Genomic DNA, 13,075 nt, shown 5'->3' with positions numbered 1-13,075 from the left:
TTTTACAGCCAGGAATTTTAATTATTATTAATTTCTGGCAATGCTCATATTATATTAGGCACTTTCCAACAGAAATGAAGGAACAGTCCTTGTACCACAAAGCTCATAACCTAAACAGAGAGAGAAGGTTGTGGTAAGTAAAAGAATACCTAAGTAAGGTGGTCAGGGTGGTAATTATCCATAATACAGTGTAATGTGAGCATGGTTTTATGGTGCAAAAACTCTTCGCATTTACCCATGAAATTTAGTATTATCAGTCAACTGGTTTCTTGTAGGTGTCAAGGCAAAAGTAGGTCATCAGGAGGGGCTGGATTTCAGAAAGGATAGTGGCTTTGTGAATGAGCTCAAGTTGGATGTGATAATGGGGATGCTTGAGGCACAGGGCTTCGGAAATGCCAGTTCACTCTATTGTATTATTATTATTTCTGCAGTATCAGAAGCGTGCATAAGTCTATAAACTTATAAGAAGACTAGTTCCCCTGAAATGCTTACAGTCAAAGTCTGAAATTCACTGAGACTCTTGAATAAGCAGAACTGATCTTCTGCTATATGGGGTATAGGAGGCCAGGATTTGGGAAGCATGGGGACCTTGTGGAGGAGAGAGAATCTGAGGAGCTGAGTGATGCAGAGACTTGTTAGCCTAACACAGAATGAAGATTGGTGGGGGCAATATGACTTGGGCTAATGGATCTTTGACTACACAGATCCACTGGTCATAACACCCTGGAAGGCCTATAGGCACAATAGACATAGTAACAAACTAGGACAGGAGGAATCTGTTCACTCCCTACAGCCATTGCAGATCACCCAGTACGGTGCCCATGTTTCTCAGGCTGCGTTCTAGAAAGAGGATTTGCTCCTAAGTCAGAAGGGGGAAAAAAAAAAAGAAGTAGAAGAGATGTAGCAGAATAAGTCATGTGATTTCATTTATATTCTTCATACATCTCCTTAGTTCCAAGTTTCATATACATCTAAGATATACTGCATCAGAGGAAAATTAAGTTAAAATTTATATTCTTCATACATCTCCTTAGTTCCAAGTTTCATATACATCTAAGATATACTGCATCAGGTCTGTTAGTCACAGGATTCTTTGCTGCTGCATCAGAGGAGGTGGTGTGTGTGTCATAAATTGCACAGGCATGTGATAAACTGCAGAGGTGTGTGATAACACAGCTGGGCTCTGTCTACTATCCAGGACTTCTTTTAACGTCTAACCTTTCTGAACAGCTGCCATTTAAAAAATTCAACCTGCCAGAAAAATGTATATTTATTGTCCCCCAAAATCCCATCTGCCCAAGATATGCAAGATTGTTAAAGTGTTTTTTTTTCTGTGACATGTGTGACACATGCAGATTACGTGATGGCGTGGGGTGGTGTAAATGTTTAATCAGCACTCGTTTGAGTTCAGAAGCAATGCCTTGGCAGGGAACTCTAGCACTCACACTACATCTGAGCCAAAATGGAATAGGGAAAGAGAAAGAAAGAGAGAAGAGATGCTAAGGGAAGAAGCAGAACTTTCTGGTGGTCCTAAGGGTTTATGATATGGCTTCAGAGAAGAGTGGAGGCATCGTTCCAATGACTCTCCCAGAAGAGTTTTGTTTAGTCTATGCAATCCATTATCTCTTTTCTATAAGCAATAGAAATAACACAATTCCCTTCTCTTCTGGCCCTTTGTCTTTTAATTTTCACTTCTTTCCTCTCTTGGATTAGATCAGTAGGCACTTTTCTATCCTTCTAGCACTTCCTAAGATCTCAAATAATCCTGAATCCCTTTTTCCACTGTTCATTATTCTTCCTTAATGCCTCTTTCTCTCTTCCTTTTTCTGCCTTTTCAGTTCTTCTTGTTTTTCTTCTTTCCTTTTCTGCCTATAGTTTCTCTCTTTCCCCTCCTCCCTTGTCTGTCATCTTGATTTCCTATCATCTTTGTATTTTCTCCCTTGATCCAACCAAATCCCTTGCTGTCCTCCCCTCTCTCTTCCTTTCCTATACTTTCCCATCTTCCTTTTTGTATAATGCTCTCTCCTTCTTTGATTTGACTTCCCATCTATCTCCAAACAACTTTAAGATCAGAATTCCACTCCAACCCCCGGCCTCTTCTCCACCAGAAGGACAGTGAGTAGATCTGGGGAATGGGCTACGCCAGATGTTTAGAAGCAGCATTAAGAGAGCTCCTGCACCAGTTCAGAACAGATAGACTGATGCTCTGGGAAGGTAAACACACAACTCAACTCAGGAGTATCCAGGCTGATTTGTGCTGGTGGCATCCAGCTCTGTCTCCTGCAAAAATGTGCGTGCACTTCTGTGTACAAACCCCTGCTTTAGACAGAATATAACAGCAAAGATACTACAGTACTGGACTTTCCAGCATTTACAATGTGCAACACAACGTACAGACCTTTCAACCAGGCTTTCCTTGATTTGTTCCCACTTCACTGGGGTGCAACAGGAACTATGGTTCAAGCCATGTTAAGGAACAGTGTTTAATCTGTGCCCACTAAACCAGTTTCTAACAGTTTTGCCAGTCAGTGGAAATAAGACTAAACTATATTTGAATCTTATTTGAAAAACATGTTCTAGCCTAACAGTGTTTAAGTGCAGTCCCCAAACTCAATTTAAAGGCCACTCTTGATATGGCAGACAAGTGCAATGTTGTCACCAACCACCTCCACATACACAATTTCTCCAGTAAAATATATACAAAAAGCCATTTGGGGGAATTACTGTTGTGACGCCAGGTATCATTTCTAAAATGTCTTATTGTTGCAGAGACCAGCTTTATCACACCCTATAGACAGTTGACCAGGTAAGGGTACATCAGCTGATTGCATTCAAGCTATGACAACAAGCTAAATTTGAAAGCAGTAAAACGTTATCTATCTACCAAAGTACTTCCAACCTGTCCTCTGCCTGCCAAAAAATAACCCTTGAATGCAGATTTCATATGACTTGCCCTCCTCAACTATAGATCCTGTCAACTTGCATTATGCATGGATAACACAAATATTAAAGACATACCCTCTAGTAAAAAGCTTACACAGCTTTTTTGGCGTGAGCAGAATAAATAGCAGATAACTACAGCACCAAGGAAGTATCTTAAATCTCGATAAACAATTGGAAGTAGAAAGTATTTTCATTTATCATTTCTTGAGCATATTAGTATTGTAGAACATATCAGTAATGTTCTTTTTATATTCTTTTTTTAAAATCAGCCATCCTGTTGATTTAATGGCAGTAAGTTTTAAGAAGAAAGCAAATGAAAATAGATAAAAGCTAGATAGTCTTGGGGAGCTAATTCTTCCACCACGCAAAGTACATTTATCTTTCTCCCCTCTATTTGAAACTCTGTATCATCCTAAAAGACATGTCTGATTGCTACAGTGAACTTTTAGTCCAACACATTGTAGTAATCCAGACACAGATTTTTAAATCTTCATTTGAAAAGTCATTCAAATTTTTCAGTGCCAAAAAAGAAATGGATTGCAATATGGAGGGGACTCTGAAATGCATATTTTCCATTAATTTTTGCACCAAATCCATACTTTCAGATGGTGTGAAACCAAAAGCTGATGGATTTATTGTTCTTCTGACAATGTGCTTTGCTGCTGATATTTAAAAACAAACCGATAATGCCAAATAGGCTTGGTAATATTGATTATACTTGGGACATGCCAGTTATGTTTTGGTCTTTTTTTTTTACTGTTGTCAAATTTGTTGGAACAATCGTTCAACAGAACAATATCTCAACTTTGTACAATCTTCCTTGATTGAGTAACGGAAATATAATGAAATTATTTCAGCTCTTTTTTTCAAGAATGAGACAGGTTTACATTTTGAAAATCTGTGAGAACATAACATGATAATTCAGATCCAAAATTGACAAATTAAAGAAATTAAGCCAAAGGACGCTCTGAATGTCACTAACATAGGAAAAAGTGGAGCGGAGGGTAATTCTTCTGTTGAGAGACTCATGGCAAGCATTTTTTAACTCCCTTCATGCTGGAGAGAGAGAATTGGATTTTAACTGCTATAATGGAGAAGGGACTGCATTGACATACATATTATGGGGCTAAATTATGTGGTATGGTGCCTGAAGGCAGACATAAAAATGTCCCCCAACAAGGAGGCTACCTACTTCCATTTATGTCAATAGAGGTTTTGTCACTGACTTCAACGGAAGTAGAATCCAGCCATAAATGAGAGCACATATACATTGGAAAAGCAGAGCAAAGTGTGTCTGTGTACTGACCAAGACAGGATCCCTCCTGCAATCTGTTCCTACTAAAGACAGGAATAATTTCCCCATAAATATGTGCATAGGAACCATTGCTGGGTCAGGAGGCAACGTGTCATAAAGGAGCGGACAATACTCCTGATGATCTGTCTACAGCTCCTGTCGAGAAGGCATATGGAATTGCTAGGAGCACAACATGTTATAAGGATGTGAGAGAATTTACAGACCCCACATGGAGACTAAGGAAGGGAAGGAGCAATACTGGGCCAAGAGGGTCCCACCCATTAGCAGCTGTGGAGCATACTCCAAACAGAGAAGCTGCTCAAAAGATGACTCAGAGTCAAGCAGAGAAGCGAAGTGAAGGATATACTGTTTGAAAGAGACCAATTTGTAGCTTCTGGAGACAAAACGATCCACAGGAGAGGGACTGGTTCATGGATAAGACCCAAGCAGGAGATAGGAATCTGATCCTTTTCCCACCCACACTTGTTCCTGAGGGAGAATAACTGGACATGAGGAAGAAAATTGGGGAATGCTTATTTGACTGACCTGCTGAGACTGATTGATTGGGAACTCCCAGGGGATGGGTAGTAGGGGGTGGTGACCATGTCCCAAATCAAAGAGAGAGTGGGGAGGTCAGAAGCAACCAAGGGGAGAACCAAGGTGCACCTGGAAGAGACTCTTTACACTTCTCCATTTTGGGCCCTGGACCATGACCTGGTGGAGAGGGAGGGCCTAGGTCCTCCTACCTTTCCCCCACTTCCAGGACCTTGGGGGTGGAAGGAGTGTTGTACCATGGTTTACCCCTGCGTGAAACCCAGTAGAATGGGCCAGAATAGGCACAGCATATTTTCATCCCATACTCTTGCAACTGATGCACATCATCCTCCAAAATTTGGTCCATGATCACTAAGTAGGCAAATTTTAAAAAGCAACCAATGAACAATGCTGTGAATATCACAATGGAAAAAATATGTGCATTAGAAATCTATGAAATAATTTATAGGCATTTCTATTTCTGTCTTGTCATGGGCTCCAAAGATACATAAAACATCTTGAATTTATACTTTAGGTCACTGAAAAGGCACAAACGTGACTACTGAGAGTGCCTGAAACTCTGCTAATGGCAACAAAGAGATGTCTAAAAATATCCCTTGGAAATCAAGACAATGGCAAATTTAATAGACACTCCAGACTGTTTAAAAAAAAGAAAGAAAAAAAACTTTACTTCTGTTCTATTTAAAAACAGAATAATGCAACAATAAGGTGCAGTATTTGAGAGACTACAAAGACAATCAGGAAAAATGGGAAACAGAACAAAACCTTCCCAGAAACATTCATCTTTCTTCAAACAATAGACATGAAGGTTGGGATTCTCTTCTGCTAACACACAACTATCATTAAGGAGCCACTCGCGTAAACAACCATTGTTCCATTGTGAAAATTTATGGAATAAATATCAGGGTTTCTGCTGCTTTGCTTGTTTAGCTCAGTAGATGGATGGATGCCAAATCCTTTGTGAGTTCTCATCAATTATTTGTAAATAGGTATGTATTGTTCATTTAGGGGATGGTCCTGATGCCACTCAAGTCAATGGAAGTGTTGCCATAGACTTCAGTGAGAGCAGAATTAGGCCCAAAAGGAGTTTTGTGATGTGTTGCACTGTTTATATTAGTGTCACAACAATAACTCCCAGACTGAGGATAATTCCATTGATGATAATGAGACTTATCAACGCCAATTCCATTTACAGCTTGGCCTTAATCCAAAATGTCTGCAACAATGAAGTAAGTGACAGTTAAACAAGTAAAGAATCAATTCACTCATCAAGTTTTTATTTCTTTCAAATTTCTATCAGGATAACTTTGTCTCTAACGGGGTTCAAAAATTGTATTAACCAAATTGACCTGCCTCACATCACATACACAAACCCTACTGGAAATTCCTGTTGAAAATGTTCAGTTATTTCCTGCTGGTTTCAGCTGGCCGTCTAGATTTTGGAACAGAGCAGATGATTTTTTCTAAATTGGCTCAGTATTGATACAGTATATCAAACGGGTTATAACCAGCCCGCCCCTGAATTATGTTCTAATATAGTTTCCTCTGGTAAATAAGAAGGTTTGGCTAAATCTTAATTGTCATTAAAATCATGGAGCCAAATTCCGGCCCATCACATAAATGACTATTAAAACCAACCTCCATTCTGATTAGCAATAGGCTCCATATAGTTTGTCTCCAACAAATACTATTTTGCTAGGAACACGAAGTATTTGTGAGTATGTGGGAGAATAGAGCCCATGGCTGGATGAAGGAAAGTCTACACATACTCATGAGCAGAACTTGGCCCTTATACCCCTGCTGGAATGTGACACCATGACTCCTGTAGGGAGCAGCTCTCTACAGGTTTTTGAAGGAACTGGAATAAAGGCAAAACATTTCTGCCCAGAATCCACCTCTACCTCTACACAACAGCCAGAATTTGGCTCTAAAAGCTATTAAACCTATTAATATTAAATTGTAAATAAATACATCTCCCTCATGGTTATGTATATAGAAAGTGAAAAAGAATGGTTTACAATTGTGCTAAAAGATGTAGAGCAGCAAACAAAGTTATGCATTTTACAGAACTCCTACTTAGCTCTTCAGCATTACACATGTCCTTTCCTTCATATCGTTTCTTGGCAAATCATCCTCTCTAACCAAAGATTGTATTGTGTCTATAACAAAGCACTCTTTGTATCCTGCATAATAAACTAACTTCTATACTGTATCAAATATTATGGGGTTGTTATTTTTTTGTTTAAATAGCAAATTTTTACAATATTATATAATTATTTCCATAAAATACACGGCAGCATTCATTGCTAGTATTAATGCCTTTATCAAAAGATTTAAGGGAATTACACAAAAGTGGACTCAAATGTAATACATGTATGGGCATAAGACCTTGAGGATGAATAGTGCTATAGCACAAGGTATTTTGAGCCAACTCCTTTTGCATTGTTACAGTAAAACAAAGGGATTAGAGAGCTTCCCTTGTAGAACAACTGGGGATTCCTCTTGTGTTGGGAAAGATCCAGATGGTATAAAATGTATATTGTTTGCTCTATGCCACCTACTTCTGGGCGCTCAGCCAAGTGGGTGTGCAGAGGTGAGATGGGGAGCAGCCAGAACATGCAGCATTCCAATGATCTGGAGATGGTGTGAGGGCTTCCTATTCCAGTTATGGTAAGCTAAATTATCCCTGAGACTGTTGTAACTTGCACTGTAGGGCCAAACTAGCCCCCAAGAGCCCCAAAGGATATGGGGAGGCAAAAGATAGCAGAAAATCATCTATGAACCCTCTTATATTACACTGAGTGGAACTCAAGCGCATCTAAGGCTTTACCTTTTGACTTTTATTCTTGCCCATTGTTCTGTTTTTCTCCTGGTCCTTAGACACATGCTGTTTAGTTTCACTGAAATAGTGTAATTTTTTGAATCTGACATTCAAATATTGCAAATATTTTCACAGGCAAATTTGTTACTACTGCAGCATAATTGGGAGTTGTTAATTGTGTGATAATATAACAATGACTTTATGCAATCTTGTTACTCAGCATGTAAGAGGGCTCACAGACATAAGATACAGCTCACTGGTTTTGAGGATTGTGGTTTAGTTGTTATCCTACTAAATGAGTCAGGAACAGGTGCAAAAATAAATGACTGTTTAGAGAACAGTTACTTTCTTTGCACAGTATTTTTTTTGCAACAAAATATTTAGGCTTTTAGATAAGGTGTGCAAGGTTTTTTGTTCTGCTTTTTTTTTAGTATGATTATGGACTTAAATTTTTTCCTAGCAGCCTCTTTCTGTTTATTTGTATTTATTTATTTAACCCAGAGGTACAGACAAGAAGTAAATATATTTCACAAGAATGCCATGAGAGGAGCCTCAAGAACAATTATGGTCCATTTGTATCAAAATTCTTCTCTTAAACAGACCTCTAGGCACTTACTAACATCAGGTCGAAAATCTCCTTTAAAAAAAAGTCTGTAGATACAGATGTAGGGTCTGATCCTACTATCATATTTACTTTTGTGTGTAATCCCACTGAGGCCAATTCTGTTACTCATGGTAGTAAGCGCTACATCTAACAGAAAGTGTTCGGAAGATCTTGTCCTTAGATTGTAACAATGATACTGTGTATCAGATACAATATTTTCAAAGACCCTAGATAAATAAGACATTTCAAAATGTCCATCTATGACACCTAGCAGTATCTGGACATATTATTTACAGTTTTACCTTAATGTGAATCTGTCTGAAGTCAAGATATATCTGCTGTATACCGTTTATGATTTCTACTTGGTATTTTTTTGCTAAATAACTTCAGCTGTAGTTTACCCACCTCTGCTTTAGGGACTGATGGAAAAATAAATAGAGTTGGGCAAAATGTTTTGGCTGAAGCTTATTTTTACTGGAAAATGCAGATTTAGGTCAAATGAAAAATTTCATGACTGTATGTCTGTTTTGGTGAATTGTTTCTGTCCAAAAAAAAGAAAAAAAAGAAAAAAAAAAGGAAATGTTGGGGTAGGTTCACAAAATGGAGAAGGAGGTGGTACTCCCAGCCCCTTACACTCTATACATAGAGCACTCACCTGAGAGGTTCACATCCCCACTCTGCTTTCAGAACAAGGACTTTAACTTGAGTCTCCCACGTTCTAGGTAAGTGCCTGAAGCACCAGGCTATGGGATCTTTTGGGGTGAGCTTTTCTCAAGCTCTTCTGTTGAAGCTGTTCCACTTCGTATAAATACTTAAATATTCACTGGAGCAGGTAGAGGAACCTTGGTGTCCTCCCCACCCCAGGTTAGTCTTCTAACCATCGGGCTATAGAGTCATACTCATCTTTCTCTGGTCTCAGAATACCCAATAGCTTGGGGCAGTCACCTGCAATGTAGGAGACTCAAGTCTTTGCTCTAGAGCAGGGAGGTCTCCCACATCCAGACGAGTGCTCTAACCACTGGGCTATTGGTAACAGGGACCCCCCACCTTCTTCTCCCCATCACTGTTGCCCCTAATTTCACTTACTTTTGTTAAAAATGCCCAAAATTGAAACAAAACACACTTTTGGGCCAAACAAAAATTTCAGGTTGACAAAAAAAAATAATTCTTAATTCACAAAATAAATTGTCAAAATTTTGGTTTCGGATTGACCAAAAACACATTTTCCCACATTTTTCAGAACTGCCAGCAAAACATAAAACCAGTTATTCCCAAAGCCCTAAGAACAGGCAACACAATGACTCCCCAGGTAAGAACATCCTAGCGCAAGCTTGAAAGATAAAGGGGCAGACTATTAGCTTAAAAGATCCCATATCCTCTCTCCAACAAAGATGTAAGCCTTTGCCAAGCAGGGACCCCAGAGATTAGAAGGACACTAAACAGTTAAAAATCCTTCTCAGGAGGGGATGTGTGCGCTGGGGGTTCTTTAGGAAAGGCTGACAAGGAGAGAAACTCTTCGGAGGAGTCTGAAGAAGTTGGATCTACCAGACTATTTTCTCTTCAATACTTTTGTTATAGAAAAAAAAATTTTGCTTTAAGAAGCTGTTGGGTTATTGGACACCATTGTCATTGCTCCTGGAGAAAGAAAACTGCAGATGCTGAAATAAGTCAGACCAGCTGGTTGTTAGAACATCCAGTCGAAAAGGGACCCTGGCGGCTCCAGTCAGCACTCCTGGGGGAAAAGATAGGCTGATTGGGGAGGCAGCCACAGCTGTGACCACACCCAATCAGGCCATAGCTGGCCCTGATATAAGGGCCAGGGAAGGCACTAAGTCAGTCTTACTCTAGCCTTAGAGTAAGAAGGGCTGAGCTGCCTGGGAGTACAGGGTACATGAAGCAGAGCAGTGCTGGGGAAGAGTAAGAGGAGCTGGGGAGCTCCAGCCTGGCAACTCCCCAGAGAAAGGGGGCTAGATGATTACTGGCAGTAGCCACTGAGGCAAGGTGGGCATAGGGGGAGGGGGTTCCCCTGGGAGGGGAGGCCCAGAGCATGGGGGTACTGTGGTGGGCAGAACCCCAAAGGTAAGGGGCACTGGGGTTGGGGAGGGACACGGGGGTGGGGGCCTGAGAGACACCAGCCAGCAGGAGGTGCTCTGAGTCTGGAAAGAGCTAATTCCTGGAACAACCAGCAGGAGGCACCATAGTGGTGAGTGCTCAACCTGGTAACTGTGACTGATATTTTTAGGGGTCTTTTAACCAACTAGAGCCTACTCAGCTGGGGGATTGGGATGACTTAGATCTACAGTGAGACTTAGAATCAGTGGCAATAAACCCTGAAGCTATACAAACTGTTACCTCCTCTCCAACAGTTTTTATTTATGTCTTAATTATGCTTCTGAAGCACAGCAGAATTCCTTCTAGAGCATGAAGACACCTAAGGGTAGCACTCCCTGCTGCTCTTCTCTAGGTGGTGCAGAACATTCCACTCTGTGCCTAGCTAGTTCTGCTAGTTTGTGGCAGGGAAGGGGAGACCACCACCCTGCTCCTTTTGGAATGTCTTGAGCCCCAGGGGGCACATAGGGGGAACAGTCCCTGCACTCTTGGGAGCAGAAGGAACATAATTGTGTCCCACTGCTGTACAGGGCACAGAAGGAGCTTTGTTTATTCTCTTCCCACACAATCAGAGTTGGGGTAAGCCTACAAAAAATTCATTCTAGCAAATGAGTGCAGTAGCACCATCAGACTTCCTCTAGACCTTGGGCCTGATATTCACTTCCTGGCACCTTGTGTCTACATTTAAGTGAGTGCTACCATTCTGATTGGTAGCATTTGATCTTGCCTTTTCTCCCACTTTCCACAGGTGTAGATGACTACACAAGGTGCAAGAGTGCGGAGAATCCGGCCCATTGTATCTTAAGCTTATAGGGAATGCTGCAACTACTGGCTCCTATGAGCTTCAGGTTTCTGGATTCTAAGTTCTTCCAAGGGGGAGAAGCATGGGCTCCTTCACCCCTCCTTTCTCTGTGCATCACTGTGATGGTTACATATTTCATTACTTCCAACAAAAGTTATGAAACAACGTCTTGTTCCCAGATAATCTGATCATATAGTGTATAAAGAAGTTACTATGTGTCATAAACATCCTGCATATCCAAAGAAGCTGAGTTTATAAGCATCTGTTACAGCAGGAGAAGTGGGCAGCATGATCCAAACTCTGAGCCTTGGCTATGCCAGACATATCAGCTTTGTAGCCAAAATCTTGTTTCCCAGTACTGCCTTTCATATACTTTTTTTTGATTGTATGTTTCACATTTTTTTTATTGAGTCAAAATTGCAAATTTATATTTTAAAAAGTTGAATTTCTTTTCCTTGGAGATGTCAGTTGATGTATGACTCATCCATAATTCCCATCTCAGCCCTGACCTCTCTGGGACCACTGCTGTTCAATATAATAAATCCTCTGGAAAGGGGAGCGAACACTGTGGTGGCAAAATTTCAGATAATACAAAATTACCTCAACAGGGGAAGAACTTTATCACAAGCACTCAAACATGGACCAACACACTGGATCAAAATTATAATTATATTATGGTCATCCCTACAGGCCTCAATACATCAGGACCCCCTTGTGCCAGGCACTATACAAACCCGTGGTAACCAATCCTGCCTCAAAGAGTTTATAATCCAAGTTGACAAGAGAAACAAAAGATGAGAGGGAAGACGGAGGCACACAGACATGAAGTCATTTGCCCACGGTCACATAGCAGGTCAGTGGCAGAGTAGAACCCCAGATTTCCTACTGTCAGTCCAATGCCTTAAATTACTAGACTAGACTGCTTTCCCTGAAATTATCTCTTGCTTCTTTAAAGCCTCAGTATGCCTCTACCTCATGCCAAATGTTACAAAGAGAACAGCTTTTAACATTCTTTACATTTTTGAAATTGCTAGGCTTGGAGATATAATACCAAGTGATCTTTAAATATGGAATGAGTTGCATGCCCTAGCTAGAAAAAGAAACATAAGAAATCTAAGTGAGCTACTCAATGAAATACTCTTCTGTGACTAATTTCTTAAAGCTCATGGAGGTGGCTTGTTAGATTCTAATAACTGGGAGGGAAACCACAAATGAACCAGATTTTTTTGTCACATAACAAGGCTCTTTCAGCTTTAGTTACCCCACTATGTCCCCAGGCTTTGGGGGTTTTTTCTGAGTTCACTTACATCAGCATAATTGCACTGGCTTCAGTACAGGTCTGTCACATCTTAGGCGCATTTAACATGCTCAATTTCAGCTTTACGCGGTCGGCAAAAACAAAAAAGAGAAAAATAACAATTTAAATACTGTTTCTGAAGTGCGGGCGATTCCGCCCGCCATTACACTCAATGTAATTTTGACTATACGCGATTTTTGCTTTACGCACTGACTGTGGAACGTAACCCCAGCGTAAGATGAGACAGACCTGTAGAATAACTCCTGAATTGCACTGCTGTGAGAGCAAAGGGAAGCCCTTAGCATACATCTACACTGCAGCTGGAGGTATGATAGTGTGGGTGGACAGACGCATGCTAGTTAGATGCATGGCAGTTACAGCACTGGGGCAGTTTAGGCTAGCAGTCCAAGCTTAGACCCAGGGCATCAGGCAGGTTTGGACTCTGGTGGCCAGCCTGAGTCACTGCTCATGCAGCAACATCCACATGGTTATCTTTAGGATGCTAACCTGAGCAGAGCAAGCACAAGTCTATCTGCATTGAGACTCTCACCTCCCAGCTGCAGTGTAGATGTACCCTTAGTGGTGGTGTGAGAATATGCTGGCCAGGCCAATGTACTCAGTACTATGTTTTCATCTGATCATCAGTAAGG

The sequence above is a fragment of the Mauremys reevesii genome, linkage group 10 (genome assembly GCF_016161935.1).
Source record: "Mauremys reevesii isolate NIE-2019 linkage group 10, ASM1616193v1, whole genome shotgun sequence".
Lineage (NCBI taxonomy): Eukaryota > Metazoa > Chordata > Testudines > Geoemydidae > Mauremys > Mauremys reevesii.
Note: the sequence above shows the minus strand (reverse complement) of the source record.